Source organism: Pantherophis guttatus, chromosome 14, assembly GCF_059756535.1.
Source record: "Pantherophis guttatus breed Tessera chromosome 14, ASM5975653v1, whole genome shotgun sequence".
Classification (NCBI taxonomy): domain Eukaryota; kingdom Metazoa; phylum Chordata; class Lepidosauria; order Squamata; family Colubridae; genus Pantherophis; species Pantherophis guttatus.
The window spans coordinates 17,309,661-17,334,050 of record NC_142076.1 but is presented as its reverse complement, the minus strand read 5'-3'; positions in this window follow the sequence as shown (position 1 = coordinate 17,334,050).

The following is a 24,390-nucleotide window of genomic DNA, read 5'->3' as shown; positions in this document are numbered from 1 at the left end:
CTTCCGTGCTTTGCCTGCTCCCTCCGACTCTCAGCTGTGCTTTAGAAGGTTTTTTTTTCCAGTGAAGCGATCTTCCGTGCTTTGCCTGCTCCCTCCGACACTCAGCTGTAAAGCTTTTTTTCGGCCCTAACGAGGCGCTAGCAAGTGAAGCAATCTCCGTGGTTTGCCTGCTTTTCTCATTCCTTCTCTCTCCAAAGATCAAAGAGCAAACCCCATTCCCTTCTAGCACTGATGATAGTACATAGCTGGGTGATGGAACATCTTCAAGATAACCATCAAGCTTAGAAAGCATCAAGGACTGTTATTGCATTTTTTATTTCCCAGCTGAGCTTCATTATTTTTGGACTAATAGACTTACTGTAGTTTGCCAAGTTCCTTATCAGTATTCTACTACGCATGTCCGCATTCTTTCACATTCCTTCACTTGCTTCACACTCTTTCCTTCGTTCTCTTGCCAGCAAGGTCCGGCTGAGAAATAGCCGGCAAGAATTCTTTCAAAAATGTAGCAATTACTTTTCTTAGTTAGTGAGGTGTTTTATTTTCTTTATAACAAATAAATGAGTTTTATTAGAAACTTTTCTTCGCGTTTCTTTTTCAGAATATTGCAACAAGGAATAAGCCTCGATCCATCCTCTAAACCAGGGTGATTTTTCCCAGAGCCAAACATGGGATTAATCAACGCCCTGACAAGGACCCCCAAAGTCCTCCTCCTCCTCCTCCTCCTCTCTCTCTCTGCAGCCGCTTCTGTCCACCAGGCCCAACCTGAACTCTCTGTCTGTTCTACCATGCCAGGAAAAGAGCTCGATATTTCAGGAAATAGGTCAATGCATCGCATTCACTCACAGCCCCCCCGCCCCATCCCACATCTTTTCAACAATGGGCAGTTCCACAAAGCCAACGCTGCTTCGTCTTTTGAGTGGCAACCACCAACATTCATTTGTATCCTTTTGCTCGGATTTCACGGGAGAGCGAGCTTGAAGCGTTTCCCGTCGTCTCAGAGGGAGAAGAAATGAAACAGGTAATTCTAACTCCTACGCTGCGTGGTGGGGAGAGGGGATTTCCATTACCAGAATAATATACCGGGGAGCTGTTGATGTGAAGGAAACCACAAACACAAGGAAAATAAAAGCAAAGCGCTGAATTAAAATTTCCACCTTCCAAAACGGCGTCTCCACGGTGCAGGAGGAGGTGGAGGCGGGAAGAAGGAGGAGGAGGAGGAGATGGGGAAGGAGAAAAGGGACCATGTGGTCCTTGGTGATCTCTGAACTTGGCTGTTTTCTTGCAGACATTTCATTACCCAACTAGATAACATCATCAGTGCTAGAAGGAGGGGGGGAGGAGGAGGAGGAGGAGGAGGAGGAGGAGGAGGAGGAGGAGGAGGAGGAGGAGGAGGAGGAAGAGGAGGAGGAGGAGGAAGAGGAGGAGGAGGGAAAAAACAGAAAAACAGCAAACAGAATAACAGAGTTGGAAGGGATCTTGGAGGTCTTCTAGTCCAACCCCCTGCTTAGGCAGGAAACCCTACACCACTCCAGACAAATGGTTGTCCAATCTCTTCTTAAAAATTTCCAGTGTTGGAGCATTTACAACTTCTGGAGGCAAATTCTCCCACTGATTAATTGTTCTCACTGTCAGGAAATTTCTCCTTAGTTTTAGTTTGCTTCTCTCCTTGATTAGTTTCCACCCATTGCTTCTTGTCCTGCCTTCAGGTGCTTTGGAGAATAGCTTGACTCCCTTTTCTTTGGGGCAGCCCCTGAGATATTGGAAGACTGCTATCATGTCTCCCCTAGTCCTTCTTTTCATTAAATTAGACCTACCCAGTTCCTGCAACCGTTCTTCATGTTTTAGCCTCCAGTCCCCTAATCCTCTTCGTGGCTCTTCTCTGCACTCTTTCTAGAGTCTCCACATCTTTTGTACATCGTGGTGACCAAAACTGGATGCAGGATTCCAAGTGTGGCCTTACCAAGGCCTTATAAAGTAGTACTAACACTTCACGTGATCTTGATTCTATCCCTCTGCTGATGCAGCCCAGAACTGTGTTGGCTTTTTTGGCAGCTGCTGCACACGGCTGGCTCCTATTTAAATGGTTGTCCACTAGGACTCAAAGATCCCTCTCACAGTTACTGCTATTGAGCAGGGTACCACCTATACTGTACATGTGCATTTGGTTTTTCTTGCCTAAATGGAGAAGGAGGAGGAGGAAGAGGGGGAAGAGGAGGAGGAGGAAGAGGAGGAGGAAGAGGGGGAAGAGGAGGAGGAGGAGGAGGAGGAGGAGGAGGAGGAGGAGGAGGAGGAGGAGGAGGAGGAGGAGGAGGACTATGTGGTCCTTGGTGCTCTCTGAGTTGGTTGTTTTCTTGGAGACATTTCATTACCCAACTAGATAATATCATCAGTGCTAGAAGAGAGTGGGGTTGAGGAGGAGGAGGAAGAGGAGGAGGAGGAGGAGGAGAAGGAAAAACACCATTTCAAAACTTACAATATAGTGCTATCCTTGGAAATCTGTTGTGTCTTTCTCTTGAAAGCACCAAAGTGTGGTTTAAAGAAATCATTAATATAAAAGGAATGTGTGTGGGCTTTTTTTGTTTTTTCCAATTTAAATCAGCAGCATGTGGATGAGGAGAATGTTCTCCATCAAGGAGGATCTTCAAAATCTTAAATCTGGGTGTTTTCTTGCAAAAGGATTAAGGTCATGCGGAAAAATTTTCATCTTCGGGTTACCTCCTACTAAATCATTTAAATGAAAGGCATCTCCTTGCCTTCTTCCCCACACCAAAGGAAAAAGAGTTCATGAAATTTTCACAGAGTGGGGATTGGAGAGGGGGTGCCTGACATTTTCTCAAGGCTGAAAGCTAAAAAGCTTTTCATTTGGGTTATTATCTCTCGCAGCCTCCTTCTGTTTCCAATTCCAAAAAGGGAAAAGTTGAGTACAAAACTCTCGTCCTGGTTTTTCAAAATTATTAATAGGGGAAGAGAGGGAGGGAGGGAGGGAGGGAAGGGAAGGGAAGGGAAGGAAAAGAAAGGAAAGGAAAGGAAAGGAAAGGAAAGGAAAGGAAAGGAAAGGAAAGGAAAGGAAAGGAAAGGAAAGGAAAGGAAGAAGAGATGGAGGGAAGGGAAGGGAAGGGAAGGGAAGGGAAGGGAAGGGAAGGGAAGGGAAGGGAAGGAAAGGAAAGGAAAGGAAAGGAAAGGAAAGGAAAGGAAAGGAAAGGAAAGGAAAAGAAAGGAAGAAGAGATGGAGGGAAGGGAAGGGAAGGGAAGGGAAGGGAAGGGAAGGAAAGGAAAGGAAAGGAAAGGAAAGGAAAGGAAAGGAAGAAGAAATGGAAGGGAAGGGAAGGGAAGGGAAGGGAAGGGAAGGGAAGGGAAGGGAAGGAAAGGAAAGGAAAGGAAAGGAAAGGAAAGGAAAGGAAAGGAAAGGAAAGGAAAGGAAAGGAAAGGAAAGGAAGAAGAAATGGAGGGAAGGGAAGGGAAAGGAAGGGAAGGGAAGGGAAGGGAAGGGAAAGGAAGGGAAGGGAAGGGAAGGGAAGGGAAGGAAAGGAAAGGAAAGGAAAGGAAAGGAAAGGAAAGGAAAGGAAAGGAAAGGAAAGGAAAGGAAAGGAAAGGGGAAAGGGAAAAAAATTATGGAGACACATTCAAGTTGTAATGGCATTTATTTGTTGCAATGGAGATATAAATTAATAACAAATCCAGAAAAGAAAGATGACAGGAAAGGAGGAGAAGTATAGAAGATAAAGTAGAAAGGGGAGGGAGGAATATTTTGCTGATTGTTAATGTCACTTGCGTATTACAATGCATAGGAAGGAATGGAAGAAAAGAAGAGGCGAAAGGAAAAGAAAAGGAGGAATGAGGGAACTGTCACAGTGAGAAAACTAACTCATCATACCAGCACAGGAGAAACAATGAAGAACATTCAACAAGATTATCTTTTTTTGAAAAAAAATACTTTCAGATTTACACAGTAAGAAATCTCCAGGACTTACACTTCTCTGACAAATTCTTTTGTGAAAAAGCACAAAAGTTCCTTTCTACGTAATTCAGCCCTGCTGTGAGGACAATCTTCCTTAAAAAACACAAAATGATCAGAGCACACTTGGCTGAATCCAGAAATATGCAGGACATTCTCTCTCTCAGCCCCCCTCTCTCTCTCCCTCCTTCTCCCTGTCCATCCGTCCATCCATCCATCCATCCATCTATCCACATCCATCTTTTATCTATCTATCTATCTATCTATCTATCTATCTATCTATCTATCTATCTATCTATCTATCTATCTTCCTTCCTTCCTTCCTTCCTTCCTTCCTACCTATCTTCCTACCTACCTACCTACCTACCATCTACCTACCTATCTACCATCTATCTATTTATTTATTTATTTGTTTGTTTGTTTCCATTTCTATACCGCCCTTCTCTACCATCTACCTACCTACCCATCCATTCATTCATCCATCTATCTATCTATCTACTATCTATCTCTACCTACCTACTACCTATCCATCCATCCATCTCTTCTATCTCTACTTACCTATCCATCCATCTACCTACCTTCCTACCTATCAACCTACCTACCATCTATGTACCATCTACCTAACAATCTATCTATGCCTGCCTACCTACCTACCTACCCATCCATCCATCCATCTACCTACCTTCCAACCTACCTACCTATACCTACCATTTACCTAACTACCATCTATCTACCATCTATCTACTGACCTACCTACCTATCCATCCATTCATCCATCCATCCATCTACTTACCTTCCTATCTACCTCTCTTTCATCTACCTAACTACCATTTATCTACCATCCATCTATACCTATCTATCTATATACCTGCCTACTTACCTACCTACCCATCCATCCATCCACCTACCTTCCTACCTATCTACCTATACCTACCATCTACCTAACTACCATCTATCTACCGACCTACCTACCTATCCATCCATCCATCCATCCATCCATCCATCCATCCATCCATCCATCTACTTACCTTCCTATCTACCTATCTTTCATCTACCTAACTACCATTTATCTACCATCCATCTATACCTATCTATCTATATACCTACCTACTTACCTACCTACCCATCCATCCATCCATCTACCTACCTTCCTACCTATCTACCTATACCTACCATCTACCTAACTACCATCTATCTACCATCTACCATCCTACCTACCTACCTAGCTAGCTAGCTATCTCTACTTACCTATCCATCCATCCATCCATCTCTACCTACCCACATACATACAGTACATACCTACCTACATTCTAATCTCTTTTTCTTTCTGTAATCTCTCTCTCCCTATGTGTCTCTATCTGTCTGTCTGTCTGTCTGTCTGTCTATCTATCTATCTATCTATCTATCTATCTATCTATCCATTCATCCCCCTACTTACGTACCTACTGTACCTATCTCATTCTATCTCATTATGTCTGTCTGTCTGTCTGTCTGTCTGTCTGTCTGTCTGTCTGTCTGTCTGTCTGAATCCGGAATGCACAGAACACCGGATGTTCTCGCAGCTGAACGTCCTATTTAAAACTCTCCTCTCAGGTTCCAACCAGACTTCCTGGCCTTGCCCGTCTGGGGGCCCCTTGCCAAGATGACTTTTTCAACCTCTCGCTATTTATTTATTGCAGTGGAAGTTACCAAACCGTGCAATGACACAACGCAAACGGGAGGCGGTGGGTGGGTGGGAGGAAGGCAGCCAAAGAGCGCGGTTCCTTCCGCCACTCAGCAGGGGATTAAAGGGATTAGGAAACAGCTGTACAAGCCCTATCTTTCCAATCCCATTTTTTCCTGGGCACATGGCGCTCTGCTCCGTTGAACCAACGCTTTGCCAGCATTTGAAATTTGAAGTCTTCTTCCAGGGCTTAATTATTTATTTATTTTCTGGGTCCTTTCAGGGACTGCGGCAAAGATGGGTCTCCCCTGGCTTTGCGCGTCGGAGGCCTGGCTAAAATTAAATGTGCTACTTGCTATGGGTGTTTTTATAGACAGACAACGGGCCACTGGATCCGGGGTGGGTGGGAGGTGGACATGCAGAGGACACACACACACACACACACACACAATCCTGACTGTGTCTTTTGGAGCCAAGCCATGAAGTGGATGTTGTTTATGTGACAAGAGAAAATGAAACTCCCCTTTGAGTTTGGGCCAATCATCTTTCCTGGGGCTACTTTGACCTCTTTTAAGAAAGTGGATGGATGGATGGATGGATGGATGGATGGATGGATGGATGGATGGATGGATACAGAAGGAGATAGATAAATGGACAGACTGAAGATAGAATGATTTAGACATAATGAGATAGGTCTGTGTGTGTGTGTGTGTGTGTGTGTGTGTATGTACTATAGATGGATGGATGGGTAGGTAGGTCAGGAGAGAGAAAGATAAATGGGGGACAAATGGACAGACAGAAAATGGGTGGATGGATGGACGGACGGACGGACTGACGATGATAGATAGATAGATAGATAGATAGATAGATAGATAGATAGATAGATAGATAGATAGATAGATAGATAGATAGATAGATAGATAGATAGATAGACGGACAGACGGACAGACGGACAGACGGACAGACAGACAGACAAGATAGATGATAGATGGATGGATGGATGGATGGATGGATGGATGGATGGATGGATGGATGGATGGATGGATAGATGAATGGTAGACAGAAAGAGAGAGGGAGAGATTACAGAAAAATAGAGAGATTAGAAAGGTAGGTAAGTAAGTAGATATAGATAATAAGTGTTGTGGTCCACCAGCAGCCTGCGGAGCTGGCAGCGGAGTCGAACAGCGATGAGGCTGAGGAAGAACATGGGCCAGTCCTGGAGGCTGGGGAAGGCCCGGATGAGGGCTCTGCATCGGAGGCAGAGATGGGGCCAGGGCCATTGGGGAGTGATGTGCAGACTCCGGAGCCTCTGGAGGCTGACAGTAGAGAGGCAGAGGAACAGGAAGAGCTTGTTCCTAGTGCACGTATGAGAAGAGCTGCCAGAAGGCAGGAGCAGATAAAGCAGAGAGGACGACTCGGGAGTAGGGCCAAGAGATGATTGGCCCCTCCCATAAGGCTTAAAAAACCAGCAACGGCTCTTGGCCTCTTTGCCGGAAAACAACATTGAGAGAATTGCTTCTTGTTTCACTGTATTCATTTCTTATCGGCGTGTTCTGCTTCTGAACTGTTGCCAAGAAAAGCCTTTGGCAGGTTGCCTAATTATCCCAAGGTCGGTGATAAACTAAGGAATGGTGTTTTGAAGAATTTGCTTTCATTTAGTTTGGACTACGCTGAGAATGAGTTCACTCTCAGCTGTTCTAATAAAGTCTGTTTTCGAACTGTTTGTATTTAATACTAACTACTTGGGCCTGGGTCACAACAGGCGGAGCCTCCCGCAGCTGCCACTACCGGATCGCGCCATCCGGGATAGAACCGGCTGAATATGCCACCACTGGTTCGAATGTAACAACCTCGTTGTTTGGGTCCAGGACAATCCTCTGCTTTTGAGCTGGTACATAACACGAAACAGCAAAGCAGCACAAAGGTTTTTTTTAAAAAAAATTTGATTTATATGCCGCCCTTCTCCGGAGACTCAGGGCGGCTTACAATGCGTTAAGCAATAGCCTTCATCCTTTTGTATATTTATACAAAGTCAGCTTATTGCCCCCACAATCTGGGTCCTCAATTTACCTACCTTAGAAAGGATGGAAGGCTGAGTCAACCTTGAGCCTTGGCGAGATTCGAACCTGCAGTAATTGCAGGCAGCTGGTCTTAATAACCAGCTTAATAACAGGGTGCCTTAAACCACTGTACTACCAAGGCTCCCTCCGAAGAGATAGATAGATAGATAGATAGATAGATAGATAGATAGATAGATAGATAGATAGATTTGTTTGTTTGTTCGTTTATTTATTTTGTATGCCGCCCCTCTCCGAAGACTCAGGGTGGCTCACAACGCATTTAAAATCATCATAAAAAACATTTAAAAATTAAAAATATTAAAAACGTAAAAACTCATTCGCACCTATTCCTTCCGAATTATTTTGTAGCAGATTTTTTTTTTTTTTTAAAGCCAGCTAATTATTATCTTGTTCTTCAACTAGGTAATTAATTTTTTGCACTGGTGCTCTGCTCCTTTTCCTTGTGTTTAATTGTCAGAGGGAAGGGAGTGGGGGGAGGTGGAATAAAAGGAGAGGAATTTTTAATCAATGCAACTAGAGCATCTTTTCGGGCCGGGGGAATAAAGGAAAGTCCGTCTTGCAAATATCCTTTCATCAACCACATTTGCTAATTACAACAGGGCTGGCAAGAACGGCTGGCTTTAGCGTTTTCATCATTCCTCCGATTTTTTTTTTTAAAGCGTAAAAATAACCCTTGGATACGGGGAGTGAAATAAAAGATCTTTGCAGGACTACATAAATCCACCCCACACCCCCACCTCAAAGACCTTCAAGCCATTGCATGAAAAGCAAAATATTCTCGGTTTCAGGAAACATCAGCGTTTCAGGTGCTTTGGACTGCAACCAGGAGTGGGCTTGCAAAATTGTAGCAATACAGCAGGGGTGAAATGCTCCCGGTTTGGATCGGATCGCCTGATCCGGTAGCGATGGAGGCAGGTGGTTTGGAGAACCGGTAGCAAAAATCCCTGCCCCCCCCCCCCACATGCCCAGCTGAGCCACACAATCATCAGAGGCTTTTTTTTTTTTACTTTTAAAAGCATTTTTTCTACAACCTCTTCCGCCAAAAAATGCTTTTAAAAGAAAAAAAAAGCCTCTGATGATCGCGTGGCTCAGCTGGGATCATCAAAGGCTTTTAAAAGAAATGCCTCTGACGATCCAAGCTGAGTTGCCTGATCGGCAGAGGTTTTTTTTAAAAGCCTCTGCCGATCAGGCAACTCAGCTTGGATCGTCAGAGCCTTTCGAAAGCATTTTTTTAACAACCTCTTCGCCGAAGAGGTTGTAGAAAAAATGGTTTTAAAAGTTAAAAAATTGGCCACGCCCACCCAGTCAAATTACCCACACACACACACACCAAGCCACGCCCACAGAACCGGTAGTAATTTTTACATTTCACCACTGCAATATAGTATAGAATGTAGTAAAAGATATGATATACTTAAAGGTGGACATAATGTATAAAATACCCTGTTTCCCCCCGAAATAAGACATCCCCTGATAAACCTTTTGGGCTTATTATTATTAATAAGGCCAAACGCTTATTTCAGGGTTCAAAAAAAAAATATAAGACAGGGTCTTATTTTGCGGGAAACATGGTAATAGGCCACAAATCGGAACTATGAAATTTGAATTGTTACCGATAGTTGAAAGCTGTAAAAGTGGAAATGTGTTTTTAAAACTAAAAAAGATTGAATAAAACTATTTTTTTAAAGAAAAAAAAATTAGCAAAGGGATCTCTACCCGGTTGCTGGGTGGGCGTGGCCCTGATGGGCGTGGCACCATGGCGGGGGCGATGTTTTTGCCCTCCCCGGGCTCCCGGAAGGATGGTCTCCTTCCCCTCAATCTTTCAACTTTTTAAAGCCACCCAAACTCACGAAACGTGACTCTGGGTGGCATGCAACCACCGGATAAAAACAATTTTTATGTTTTTATGACGATCATATTTATATATCGTGTCGACTGGCGGCCCCCAGGGGGAGAGCCTTTTCTGTGAGGGCACCCACCATCTGGAACGAGCTCCCCCCAGAGATACAGAAGATTCCGGATATGCGCACTTTCCGCCGTGCCCTCAAAACATTCCTGTTTTAGCAGGCCGGCCTGGCCTAACTTTCCCTTTATATTGCTTTTTGATTTTATTTTAAACTGGGATGTCTTGAATTATCTAGGACCAGAATGTTTAGTATATTTTAATTGGTTTTTTTATTAACGTTTGTATTACATGTATTTTTATCGTTCGCTGTTCACCGCCCTGAGTCCCTCAGGAATAGGGCGGTATATAAATTTAATTAATAAATAAATAAATAAATAAATAAATAAATAAATAAATAAATAAATAAATAAATAAATAAATAAATAAATAAATAAATCGTTATTCAACACCCCAATTTTATTGAGAAGTGAAATATATCCAGCAGAAGCATGGAGACAGGGAGAACATATCAATAGTGGAGCCATCTTAAGATAGGATTGCTTCGCTGGAGCAACCCTCTTCCCAGCCTAGCAACATAACTAGGTCTTAAGGGATTTCTGGAATATTAACAGAGACGGAGCTAATCACACTTCGGGGGGGGGGAGAGAATTTCCCACAAGGCAGCCACCGCAGCACAGAAAGCTATTCTCCCGGGTCCCACCGAATGTAAGTCCCTAGCAGATGGCACTCACAGCATGTCTTCTCTGCTAGAGCTAATAGGACAGACTGACGTAATCAGGAGAGGCATCCCCTCAGATTTACTATACCGTTTAAAAAAAAAAATGTTTTGCCAATGTAGCCCTTGAAATGAGGTGCTGGCCCTTTTAGAACCAGTAGAAAAAGCAGAATTTTGCATCTTCTACAACCAGGAATCAAACAACCGTCATCTCTGGGGTATTTGCGGGATCGCCTTAGACCGCCGATAGCCTCCCGCCGACCAGTACGCTCCCACAGAGAGGGACTCCTCAGGGTGCCGTCAGCCAGGCAATGTCGGCTGGCGACCCCCGGGGGGAGGGCCTTCTCTGTGGCAGCTCCTGCCCTCTGGAATGATTTGCCCCGGAGATAAGAAGGATATCGGATCTCCGGGTCTTTCGCCGTGCCCTAAAAACTTTTCTTTTCCATCAAGCAGGGCTGGCATGAACGTCCCCCCCCCTCTTTTTTTTAGCTTTTTAAATTGTCAATGTGTTTTAGTTTGAATGTTTTAAATTTTGGGCCAAAGTCATATAATTCTTTTAAAAAATTTAAATTTTGTATTGGTATGTGTTTTAGTTCTGGCTGTGCACCGCCCTGAGTCCACTAGGAGAAGGGCAGGATATAAATTGAATAAATAATAATATCTCTCTCTCTCTCTCTCTCTCTCTCTCTCTCTCTCTCTCTCTCTCTCTCTCTCTGTTCTCACAGTTAATGCAACATGAAAAAGCTACAAGAGTGCTTATTAGAGCCAATTACTTCCTCAAAACATTTTAATTTACCTTGTTTGCAGGTGAAAGGCACCCTGGTCCAACAGGGGTGGAATTCATCTACCTTTCATAACAATAGCTTAGATGTGCACAAGAAAGAAAGGGCAGTCAACTGGAGAGAGGAATATAAGCCAACAAAGCACTCCCAACTAACAGCGCAGATTTCAGGACCATGGAGAGCACCTCTTCACCACTGAGCAGACTAGTTGCTCCAAAACTAATCTGGACCAATTGGAAATCTTTGATATTCATGCCATAAGAGCTGCTGCGAGCTCCGCCCTCTCAAATATCCCCTTTAGATCAATCGAACAGAAGTTGCCTTCAGAAATTGTGGGAGCTTCATCACTGGAGGCTTTCAAGAAGAGACTGGACTGTCACCTGTCAGAAATGGTGTAGGGTCTCCTGCTTGGGTGGGGGTTGGATTAGATGACCTACAAGGTCCCTTCCAACTCTATTAATCTGTTAAAAGTATTTTGTGTGTGTTTGTTCTCTGGCAAAATGCCCATGAGCAAAGAAGTCCCATCAACTGATCTCTACTCTACTTATCAGAGTGCATTCACAATATATATATATATATATTGGGGGATTAAAAGAACACAATTGACTTAGTTTAATTTCTGGTGGGGTTTGCATGATTCATTGACTCCTCTGCTAATGGCATGGGCTGGTTCACGCAACGCTGCAAGCTAAAACACGGCTGTCTATTTCGTGACATTAGCTCAACGCGTTGTGCAAACACGACTGATCACGCTCCCAACCTGAATCGCTTGGGAGGAACCAGGGCTTGTAGGCTGTTATTCATATGATATTGAATTTAATGTAACTGTATCTGCTTGGTTATTTTCATACAATACCCAAAATCAAAAGTGAAGCACATAGGCTAGGTTGCACAAAACGTACTGGTCTAAATTGTAGTTACTACTTTGGGAATCGGCACCGTGGGGCAATATGGTTGATTTAAGATTTTTATTTTATTTTTTTAATTTGATTTATATGACGCCCTTCTCCGGAGACTCAGGGTGGCTTACAATTACAGTTAAGCAATAGCCTTCATCCTTTTGTATATTTATACAAAGTCAGCTTATTGCCCCCACAAACTGGGTCCTCAATTTACCTACCTTAGAAAGGATGGAAGGCTGAGTCAACTTTGAGCCTTGGCGAGATTCGAACCTGCAGTAATTGCAGGCAGCTGGTCTTAATAACCAGCTTAATAACAGGGTGCCTTAGACCACTGTACTACCAAGGTTCTTACAACCAAGATTTGGTTGTAAGAACTCAAGCCATCATGGTTTTAATTAGTCATGGGTTAGAATCAGAATGGGCTTCACATACCGTATTTTTCAGAGTATGAGACGCCGTAAAATAAGACAGCTGGGGATGGTAGCTTCTAGGTGTCCCAAAGGTGCCTTTTCAAGAGGCAACCGGACTTTCTGGTTTTTTTCTTCGAAGACGTTTCACTTCTCGTCCAAGAAGCTTCTTCAGCTCTGACTGGATGGTGGGGAATGGAAGTCAGAGCTGAAGAAGCTTCTTGGATGACAAGAGAAACGTCTTCAAAGAAAAAAAAACAGAAAGTCCAGTTGCCTCTTGAAAACGCTTCTTTGGGATATAAAATTCGGTTTGCAAACTCCAAGCATCCACTAGATGTCAACAAAGAGGTAGGGGGGAAATAGCTTCAACTCTTCCCTACCCTCTAGTGGCCAGTTAGATTTTTACATTCATTCATTCATTCATTCATTCATTCATTCATTCATTCATTCATTCATTCATTCATTTATTTATTTATATTTTTACATTTATTTATTTATTTATTTATTTATTTATTTATTTATTTATTTATTTATTTGATTTATATGCCGCCCTTCTCCGGGGACTCAGGGCGGCTTACAATGCGTTAAGCAATAGCCTTCATCCTTTTGTATATTTATACAAAGTCAGCTTATTGCCCCCACAAACTGGGTCCTCATTTCACCTACCTTAGAAAGGATGGAAGGCTGAGTCAACCTTGAGCCTGGCGAGATTCGAACTTACAGTAATTGCAGACAGCTGGTGTTAATCACAATGCTATCAGTCTGCTGAGCCACGAGGCTCAGACCTGATAGCAAATCTATCACAGAAATCTGCTATTCCTCCAGACACATTGGAACAATTTTTTTGTAACACAAACACACACTTTTATTTTCGTTCTTCGTTTATTACAATTTTCTTTGTTTTTTTTTTTAAAAAAATAAAAATACTGAACAGGCCAGAAGCAAAAGGCATTCTGTTTTTCACATATGTTTTCGCTCACTAGGCAACCCTTTTCATTTCCTGCGCCTTGCAAAGCCTAAAATGAACTTGGCTTTTGAAATTCTCTGTGTTGTCTTAGCACATCATTATCGGCAAATGCTAGGACAGCTTTGAAAAGGGTGTTTGATTGTTAATTGCCACCACTGAGCTATCCCCTCCGAGGAGCACACAACAAAGAGCATTTCATTTTCAGCAAAAATAATAATAATAATAATGCATCTGTTCACAAACACTGGAGAACTGTGCACTTTTTAAAAACAAAATAATTTTGCCAGCTACGGGGAAGGGGAGGGGAGGGGAGGGTTGAAAGCTGGAGACCATGAGTTTCAGTCCTGCCGTAGCCGTGAAAACTGGCTGGGGGACTTTGGGCCAATCACTAGGAGACTGTGAATTCTAGTTCCACTTTAGATATGAAAGCTGACTGGGGGACTTTGAGCAATCACTAGGAGACAGTAAATTCTAGTTCTATTTTAGATATGAAAGCTCACTGGGCCAATCACTAGGAGACTGTGAATTCTAGTTCCACTTCAGATATGAAAGCTGATTGGGGGACTTTGGGCCAATCACTAGGAGACAGTAAATTCTAGTTCTATTTTAGATATGAAAGCTTACTGGGCGAATCACTAGGAGACCGTGAATTCTAGTTCCACTTTAGATATGAAAGCTGACTGGGTGACTTGGGGCCAATCACTAGGAGACTGAATTCTAGTTCTATTTTAGTTATGAAAGTTGACTGGGGGACTTTGGGCAATCACTAGGACACAGTAAATTCTAGTTCTATTTTAGATATGAAAGTTCACTGGGCGAATCACTAGGAGACTGTGAATTCTAGTTCCACTTTAGATATGAAAGCTGACTGGGGGACTTTGGGCAATCACTAGGAGACCGTGAGTTCTAGTTCCACTTTAGATATGAAAGCTGACTGGGGGACTTTGAGCAATCACTAGGAGACAGTAAATTCTAGTTCTATTTTAGATATGAAAGCTCACTGGGCGAATCACTAGGAGACTGTGAATTCTAGTTCCATTTTAGTTATGAAAGCTGACTGGGGGACTTTGGGCCAATCACTAGGAGACTGTGAGTTCTAGTCCTGATTTAGCAATGAAAGCCAGCTGGATGACATTGGGCCAGTCCTTCTCCCTCAACCCAACCTACCTCACAGGGTGGTTGTTGAGGGGAAAACAGGAGGAAGATGGTGTTTTGGATGCTCGCTACCTTGAGTTGTTTGTAAAAATTGTTTATTATTATTGTTTATTGGTTCGATTTATATGCCATAAAGGCAGGGTACAGATAAATAAAAACAAATGATCGTAGCTGTCCCATTCTTTGCATACTGAGCACCTGATACCTATATGCTATTTCTCCCTTGCTCTAATGATTTTTTTTTTTACCAGTTTGATTTCTTACCAAATTTGTAGATTACCCCAAAGACTAGCCCGATAGGAGATTAACAGCGGCGTCTAATACTTGCCTTCTCAGAAATGCATTCCCGAACAGAATTCAGAGGTTCTTCCTCGCAAAGAAATAGATTTGAGGCTGCCTCCCAGTTAATGAGCGCCAATTAATTAATTAACCGATCTCTGCAAACAATGCCTTCCATTTTGACACGCGTACGTAAACAATGAGCAAAGAACTCCTTCAGATTTAATTGCCAAATTAATTAGCTGGCCAGGGTCTGTCTGTGTGTGCACATACGAGAACGAAGTGGCAGGGAATTTTACCATGCGACGGTGAAGTCTTCTTTACTGTCGTATGTTCGCATCGTTGTGACAAAAGATCTCTAAATCAGATTGCCCAGAATAATGGTGGGATATTCTGGTTAGGATTCTGGTTAGGATTCTGGTTAGGATACTGGTTAGGATTCTGGTTAGGATTCTGATTAGGATTCTGGTTAAGGAGGGGAAAAAAGAAAATGCCCACTGTGGTTTTCCTGCCTTCGAAGTTTAGCCGTGCCCATTTTCAATTAAATACCAACGAATGCCAACCTCGTGGAGGAAAAAAAGAAAAATAAGAACTGCAGCGCTCGGCCGAGGGAAAAAGCAACCTTCCCTTTAACTCTCCTGCCCCGTAACGGCTCTGACAGTCTGCTCGGAAATAAATAGGACAGAATATTGTCTTGCCATAAAGTCCCCTTAAGCTTATTTAAACCACGGTCTTCTGCCGCCTCGGTAACTGCCTTCCATTCAAAAAGGCTGTTTGTGCAGTGACCTTATTTCTTCCTAGTCGATACAATCAATATAATGTCTCTGCCTTCTCCATGCAAGGATTATGAAGGGGCTTGGGAGGAGGGGAAGGAAAAAAAAGGTACCGAGCGTCGCAGAAAGTATCTGGAAAACCCAGAGATGAATATTGCGAGAGCGAATCTGTCGGAGCTGCGATGGGTTTGCTGGCTCATTACTCAGATCAGCCATCACCGCCGATGTATCTCTAGCTTGCTCCGCCGATGTATCTCTAGCTTGCTCCGCGTCTGCCCTCTCTCGCCATCTGTTATTTATTTATTTATTGGTTCGATTTATATGCCGCCCTTCTCCGGAGACTCAGGGCGGCTTACAATGCGTTAAGCAATAGCCTTCGTACTTTTGTATATACCTGCTTAGTAGGGCTTTCGGGCCCCCCCCCCAAGCGGTGTTCTTTTTTATACAAAGTCAGCTTATTGCCCCCACAATCCGGGTCCTCCTTTTACCTACCTCGGAAGGATGGAAGGCTGAGTCAACCTTGAGCCTGCTGAGATTTGAACTTGCAGTAATTACAGGCAGCTGGTGTTACTTAACAGTACTTTAGTCTGCTGCGCCACCAAACCTCTGTTGCTTACACCGTCACCTGAAACATCTGCCAAAAGGGAGAAAAGGTGTTTGCTCCCTACATTTAATCTAGGCTGGTCTTCTTGATGGTGGGGGGTGGGGGAAGAGAGAGAGAGAGAGAGAGAGAGAGAGAGACCCCGCCTTTGACAGTATGTACTATCGATAGAGGGATGCGGTGGCTCAGTGGCTAAGACATTGAGTTTATTGATCAGAAAGATCAGCAGTCCAGCGGTTCGAATCCCTAGTGCCGCGTAACGAGGTGAGCTTCCATGACTTGTCCCAGCTTCTGCCAACCTAGCAGTTCGAAAGCACGTCAAAAATGCAAGTAGAAAAGTAGGGACCCCCTTTGGTGGGAAGGGAACAGCGTTCCGTACACCTTTGGCGTTGAGTCATGCTGGCCACATGACCATGGAGACGTCTTCGGACAGCGCTGGCTCTTCGGCTTTGAAACCCAACAATCTGGGTCTCCATTTTTACCGACCTCGGAAGGCTGGAAGGCTGAATCCAACCTTGAGCCTGGTGAGATTCGAACTGCCAAACTGCAAGCAGCCGGCAGTCAGCAGAAGTAGCCTGCAGTACTGCATTCTAACCACTGCGCCACCGTGGCGCAACCTGCCTATAATAGCTTAAGACCCAACCTCTCACCTGGAGATACCCACCTTAGTTGACAATGCCACCGCTTAGCTCGACCCCCAACAATCTTTCGTCTTTCACGTGCCCGCCAAGGGTCCCTGCAGACTAAACGGCGCGGCACAGAGGCAATTCCTTAAATTGTCTAGCTTTCAATTGTCGCCACGGCATATACTCCAAGGAGCCGTCTGCAAACTTAAAAGCTTGGAGAAGCATAAGTGGGATTGAGATGGTTGGGCTCCAAATCATTGGGGATCAATAGGTTGATTTTCCCCCCTCCCCCCCACCCCCCCGGGCTCGGATATTTTAAAAAGGTTTCCATTCTCCCTTCTTTCCCACCCCACCCCCAACTCCAAACCCACTGGGCTTCTGCAGACAACAAAATGTATGTGAGTGTGTCTGTTTTAACTTAAATCATCACGTAATATGATGGTAATGAGATTCTGGGAAAATCATTATGTCTCTGTCAGGTAGTAATAAAATGGAGCATTTGCCCGCGTTCTGAGCTCGCTTGGAGAATATGCAGAACTGCCAGTCCTTGTTATGGCTTGATGGAAACAAAGCCCATTAACATGGGGGGAGCGGGGAGGACTGCGGATTTTAATAGGGGAGACATGCTGGAAAGCTATCCAGGTCAGTGATAATGAAAGCGTTACACCCAGCTAAACTGATTTTAAAAAAATATCTAATATTCCTCATTATTAACGGGCTGGAAGGAAGTCCTCGAGTTATAACCGTTTCTTTTAGCGGTGAAGATACAACAGCGCTGGAGAAAGGAGACGTATGGCAAGTCCCTTGCGGTTGTGACCTTCTCAGCATCCCTAAGGTCCTGTGATCGAAATGTGGGCGCTTGGCAACCAGGATGTATTTATGACGGGATAACTTGGAAAGACTAAATCAGAGATCTTCAAACTTGGCAGCTTTAAGACTTGCGGACTTCAACTCCCAGAATTCTCCCAGCTATGCCGGCTGGAGAATTCTGGGAGTTGAAGTCCGCAAGTCTTAAAGCTGCCAAGTTTGAAGACCTCTGGTCTAAATTGTCAGAGACGTTTAGGAGTGTGAGACCTCTTTCCCACCCAGGAACATGTGATCAGTTCTGGACCATTTTCTTTTGAATGTGAAGATTCAGTCCACTATAAATCAGTATATTCATATCTAAGCCTCCCCAAAACCGCAAAATACGACATTCTACCCTTAAACCTTGCAGATACCTTCACGATCTTCTTCCAGAGATAGAGTCGCTGGGCAACTGTCCCAAATGGATGCCTTGAAATGAGTTTCAGTAGCTAACAGTCGGAAGGGACCTTGGAGGTCTTCTAGTCCAACCCCCTGCTCAAGCAGAAGACCCCTACACCATTTTAGACAACCGGTTGTCCAAATTCTTCATAAAAAAACCTCCACCTATAACATTTGAAGGCTATTGAAATTTCTGGCAGGATGTTTCTCCTTAGTTCTAGGTTGCTTCTCTCCTTGATTAGCTTCCATTCATTGTTTCTTGTCCTGCCTTCAGGTACTTTGGAGAACAGGTTGACCTCTTCTTCTCTGTGGCAGCCCCTCAAATATTGGAAGACTCCTGCCTTGTCACCTCTAGTCCTTCTTTTCATTAAACTAGACATACCCAATTCCTATGTTTCTTCCCATGTTTTAGCCTCCAGTCCCTTAATCATGTTTGTTGAGACAGAAGAAACTCCAGAAGAAATCATTCAAAGACCAAGATCTTCAGACACACCAGGTCTGAAGAACCATTCAAGAACCAGCAATGTGTTCCTTGTGCTTTAAAAAAATTGAAGGGAACATACTACCACATGTGGTGGACGTGCCCCAAGGCACGTGGGGGGGAAGTTTTGTAAACCGAGTGTTGTAACTTATATGCCTCGAGATGTGTGGTGTTGTAGGCAACCGATTGTTTGCGGAGTTTTCTTTTTTACTGGATGGTGGCATTTTAAGGCAGATCTTGATGTCTCAGGGGTCCAGAACTGGATTTGGGGTTCCTGTTAGGACTTCTCGAACAACAGCTAACAGTCCAGAGGGAAAAAGAATTCTATTATAACAACCGTTCAGCCTGGAGGGAGTTTTGTCAAAATAACGACGTTGTTATTTTTCGAATGCATGATTTTCCTTGTGCAACTTCCAGAAGGTAAAAATAAGAATGGTCAATCCACAGTCTTACACAATTCCCAAAGGTTCAGACTTTGTAACTAGGTTGACGGCTAGAATTGGATTATATAAAACATTTAATTTGCACTTTAAAACTCTTGAAAATTCAAGTTTTGCATAGGGACCGGGGAAGCTTCAACTGGAATATTTGAATAGAATAACAGAGTTGGAAGGAACCTTGGAGGTCTTCTAGTCCAACCCCCTGCTTAGGCAGGAAACTCTACACCACTTCAGACAAATGGTTATCCAACATCTTAAAAACTTCCGGTGTTGGAGCATTCACAACTTCTGGAGGCAAGTAGTTCCACCGATTAATTGTTCTCACTGTCAGGAAATTTCTCCTTAGTTCTAGGTTGCTTCTCTTCTTGATGAGTTTCCACCTGTTGCTTCTTGTCCTGCCCTCAGGTGCTTTGGAGAATAGCTTGACTCCAACGGTGAAATCCTAGCAGGTACTGACAGGTTCTGGAGAACTGGTAGCGGAAATTTTGAGCAGTTCATAGAACCGGTAGTGGAAATTTTGAGTAGTTTGGCGAACCAGCAAATATCACCTCTGGCTGGCCCCAGAGTGGGGTGGCAATGGAGATTTTGCAGTATCCTTCCCCTGGAGTGAGGGGGGGGGGATGAGGATTTTGCAGTATCCTTCCCCTGGAGTGGAGAGGGAATGGAGATTTTGCAGTATCCTTCCCCTGCCACGCCCACCAAACCATGCTCACCAAGCCACACCACGCCCACCAAGCCACGCCCAAAGAACCAGTAGTAAAAAAAAATTGGATTTCACCACTGCTTGACTCCCTCTTCTTTGGGGCAGCCCCTGAGATATTGGAAGACTGCTATCATGTCTCCCCTAGTCCTCCTTTTCATTAAACTAGACATACGCAGTTCCTGCAACCGTTCTTCATGTGTTTTAGCCTCCAGTCCCCTAAAATCCTCTTGGTGGCTCTTCTCTGCACTCTTTCTAGAGTCTCCACATCTTTTTTACATCGTGGCGACCAAAACTGGATGTGGGATTCCAAGTGTGGCCTTACCAAGGCCTTATAAATTGGTGTTGACTTATTCCTTTTTCAGGAATCTCAGATTATATCCAAATCCTAAATGAAGCAAAATGGGGTTTTCCATCCCCCTCAAAAAAAAAAATAATAATCTTAGCTTAGCGTGTTGTGCTGATGTAACCACAAGGTTTTTACCGATCTGCTTATACGCGTCGTGCGAACAGAATGAAGTCGCTGTTTTGTTTCAGCATGATAGGCAACCTTCTGTTTTTACCTATTATTGTTATACGAGAAAGAATGGATTCTATTAAAGTTGATATAATAAAGAGCAACGGAATTACCTTGGAAGGAAGTGAGGGGGGGGGGAACCCCCTACTGCCGCCTACATGGTTTATATTACTTTAAAAAATACATCTATCAACTTCTCCCTCTGTTTTATAGAATAATTGCTGAGTTTTTCCCGAGGAGTTTTGAGTGAGAGGGGAATTTCTGGCTCAGCTGCACAAAAAAGCTTGCAACTTGCTTTCTGACAGATCTCCATTAAAATTGAGAATGGACATCACGCCATGCATGGGGGGAGATGTTGGATGAGCTGTTGACCCCAGTGTCGTGATATGTGGGGATGACCTCAGGAGAGAGAAGCAAGAATCACTGACAACTGATAAGAGGCAGCTGAGCCCTCAGAAAGAAAGGGGCATGGCAAACTTCTCAGAAGTTCTCAGAATAATAGAGTTGGAAGGGACCTTGGAGGTCCATCCACTGCTCAAGCGGGAGATCCTATACCGTTTCAGACAAATGGCTGTCCAGTCTCTTCTTAAAAGCCTACAGTGATGGATCACCCACAACTTCTGGAGGCAAGCTGTTCCACTGGTTAATGGTTCTGTCAGAAAATTTCTGATGTGGCCCGCCAACGGCCAGCGGAGCTGGTGGCAGACTCAAGACAGTGAGGAGGTTGGGGAGGAACCTGGGCCAGTCCTGGAGTCTGGGAAAGGCTCTGATGAGGGCTCTGGGTCGGAGGCAGAGATGGGACCAGGGCCGTCCGAATGTTGTCAGCTGCCTTCGGAGTCGGACATCAGTGGGGCAGAAGAACTGTTGAAGCCTGTTCCCAGTGTGCGCCTGCACAGAGCTGCCAGGAGAAGGGAACAGCTAAGGAACAAGGGGCGACTCAGGAGTAAAGCCACAGATGGACGGTGAGTGGCTCCTCCCATAGGGAATAAAGAGGAGCGAAAGGGGGGTGGAGTTTGCAGGAGACAGTTCGGTTAATTGGTTCGTGACTCTCCGAGACTCCTTACCAAGTGTTAAAGATATCGGCCTGGCAGCTCTCCAAGCCAGATAAGGTCTGTGACTGTAAATTCTCCCTTGAAAGATTTCGCTGGATGTGAATGAGAGGAATTCACAGTAACTTAATAAACAGGGGTTTTGGTCGGGAAAAGGAGTCTGTTTCATGCTCTTGGGAAGCCTAGGACAGAACAATTTCTAGTTCTAGGTGGCTTCTCTTCTTGATTAGTTTCCATCCATTGCATCTCAATCAAACATCTCAAAAGAGACCCTCCCTAGTTTCTTGAATTGTAAAAATGTGGGGTGGGGGAGATGTCCTGAGGCCAGGACAGGAAGCAATGGGTGGAAACTAATCAAGGAGAGAAGCAACTTAGAACTAAGGAGAAATTTCCTGACAGTGGGAGCAATTCATCAGAGGAACAACTTGCCTCCAGAAGTTGTCAATGCGCCAACACTGGAGGTTTTTAAGAAGAGGTTGGATAACCATTTGTCTGAAGTGGTGTAGGATTTCCTGCCTAAGCAGGGGGTTGGACTAGAAGACCTCCAAGGCCCCTTCCAACTCTTATTCTATTCTATTCTATTCTATTCTATTCTATTCTATTCTATTCTATTCTACTCTTCATTCCAATATTCTACTCTACTCTACTCTACTCTATTCTTCATTCCAATATTCTATTCTATTCTATTCTATTCTATTCTATTCTATTCTATTCTATTCTATTCTATTCTATTCTATTCTATTCTATTCTATTCTATTCTATTCTATTCTACATTCCAATACTCTACTCTACTCTACTCTACTCTTCATTCCAATATTCTACTCTACTCTATTCTTCATTCCAATATCCTATCCTATCCTATCCTATCCTATCCTATCCTATCCTATCCTATCCTATCCTATCCTATCCTATCCTATCCTATCCTATCCTATCCTAATTCTATTCTATCTAGTTTCAAAGTGCCCAACACAGCACAACGTGCCCTGATCACAGAAAAAGATCTTGCTGAACGAGTGGATTTGATCCATTAATGTCCACATTCTTATAAATATCCCCAGGCAGTGCGGAGGGGGAGACAAGAATTAATGTGCTCAGAAGTCAAAAGTCACCAAGGGCCTCTGTCCTCCCCGAGATAAGAGATTGGAAGCTTTTCTTAAGAAAACTTATGAAGTCAGCACCTAGGAGGACAAACTTTGATTGATGAGGGTGGGATCCTGACAGCCGCTGCGGATAAATACCCCTATCTCCCCAAGGAAAATGGCCATGAAGCATGGCTGGAAGGTGGAGATGTTCGCTGCAGCGGAAGTTCTACGAAGCAAATGTCACCTTTAGAAATAATAAATGCCAGCTCGGTGATCCTTCCTCGCCGAAGCCAATGGGGTGGCTTCCTGGCAGCCTGCTCCGAAGAGCAGACTGCATCACAGATGGCTCGAGAGGGAATTCTAACAAGGAACTCGTACCAGAAGCAAATCTGATTTGCGGCTTTCTCATTCGGGTTTCCTGGGTCAGAGAGTAGAAGTAACGCAGTTGGAGGCCTCAAGAGGATGGCGTGGACAGCACGGAGTTGACCTTGAAGATGTAATTCAAAGAGCTGGATCATTCCTGATTCTCTGGGGTAGAAGATGAGGAAGGGAAGGACAAGGCAGTCAGGAGAATCCTGCAAGATTCTGTTAGCAGGTTTCCATAAAAATCTAGTTCTAGTCATTGTCAGGATTCCCACGGATGCCCTAATTAAATCATGAGTCTTGAGCCAATTTCAAAAGGAATCCAGTTATCTATTAGGAGCTTCATGTCGGCACATTCCCAAGTGAAGCCAGATCTGACCCTACGTAATTTACGCTCCAATTATGATGCTGTTTCTCCCCCTCCCCCCGGGGTGTTTCATCAATCGCCAATGGAGCAATTTCACGGGTTGTAGAGGTCACTCCCCTTCGGCTGCTGTAGGTATCCCTGGGATACAGCCTTGAGTGAGATAAGCGTGGAATGTGCATCTGTTTTTGGCTGCTGTGCAGTTTTTCGTCAGTTTTCCATCCCCCCTGGCCTATGACAACTCAAGAGCAGGCGAGGGATGCTTTGCGAGTTGACAGTCATCCTGTGGACTTTCTTTCTTGATCTGGTCCACCTTCCAGGACTGACCATCATCAAATCCGATCTTCTTCATGAGGTAGAAGATGGGAAAAGAAAGGACGATGCAGTCAGGAGAATGACCTTGGAGAAGTAATTCAGAGAGGGTTATAAAACATGTCTTGGGAACAGGGAAAGGGTTCAGAAGAGACCCAGGCTGGATCTTCTCTGACTGGCTTGGATAGAAGATTGGGAAGGGAAGGACAATACAGCCAGGAGAATCCTGCAAGATTCCATTAGCCAGTTTCCATAAAATCTAGTTCTAATCATCCCGCGGACTCTGTTTTTGATCTAGTCCACCTTCAAGGAGCGGCCGTCATCAAGTCCAATCTGCTTCTTAATGCAGGACCTCCCAAAGTATCAGGATAAAGCAGTCCAACCTCTGCTTGAAGACTTGAGAAAGGAAGGACTCGCATTATAATGCCACTGTCATTGTTCAGGTGGTTTAAGCACCCCAAAACCCAAATCTGTCCTCCTGTACCTTAAGTCAAACAATTCGTTAGAACCAAAATACAACAGATGGAACTCAAAGAGAGCCAATTCTACCCAGATCCGAATCTGTTCTCCTATATATCTTGTCGAACACTTGCTAAAACCCAAAATATAACAGATGGAAGTCAAAGAGAGATGATTCCAGCTATTGTTCCCACTTCTAGCATAGTAAACATTATTTTTTGAGGCCGATAGCCATATTCAGGATGTCCTCTATGTCATTTGTCTTCTTCTGCTTCCTTCCACCATGCCAAGCATCACCATCGTAGCAGTGGTGAAATCCAATTTTTTTTTACTACCGGTTCTGTGGGCGTGACTTGGTGGGCATGGTGTGGCTTGGTGGGCGTGGCTTGGTGGGCATGGCAGGGGAAGGATACTGTAAATTCTCCATTCCCACCCCGCTCCAGGGGAAGGATACTACAAAATCCCCATTCCCTCCCCATTCCTGGGGTAAGGATATTGCAAAATCTTCATTCCCACCCCACTCCTGGGGGAAGCATACTGCAAAATTCCCATTCCCATCCCACTCT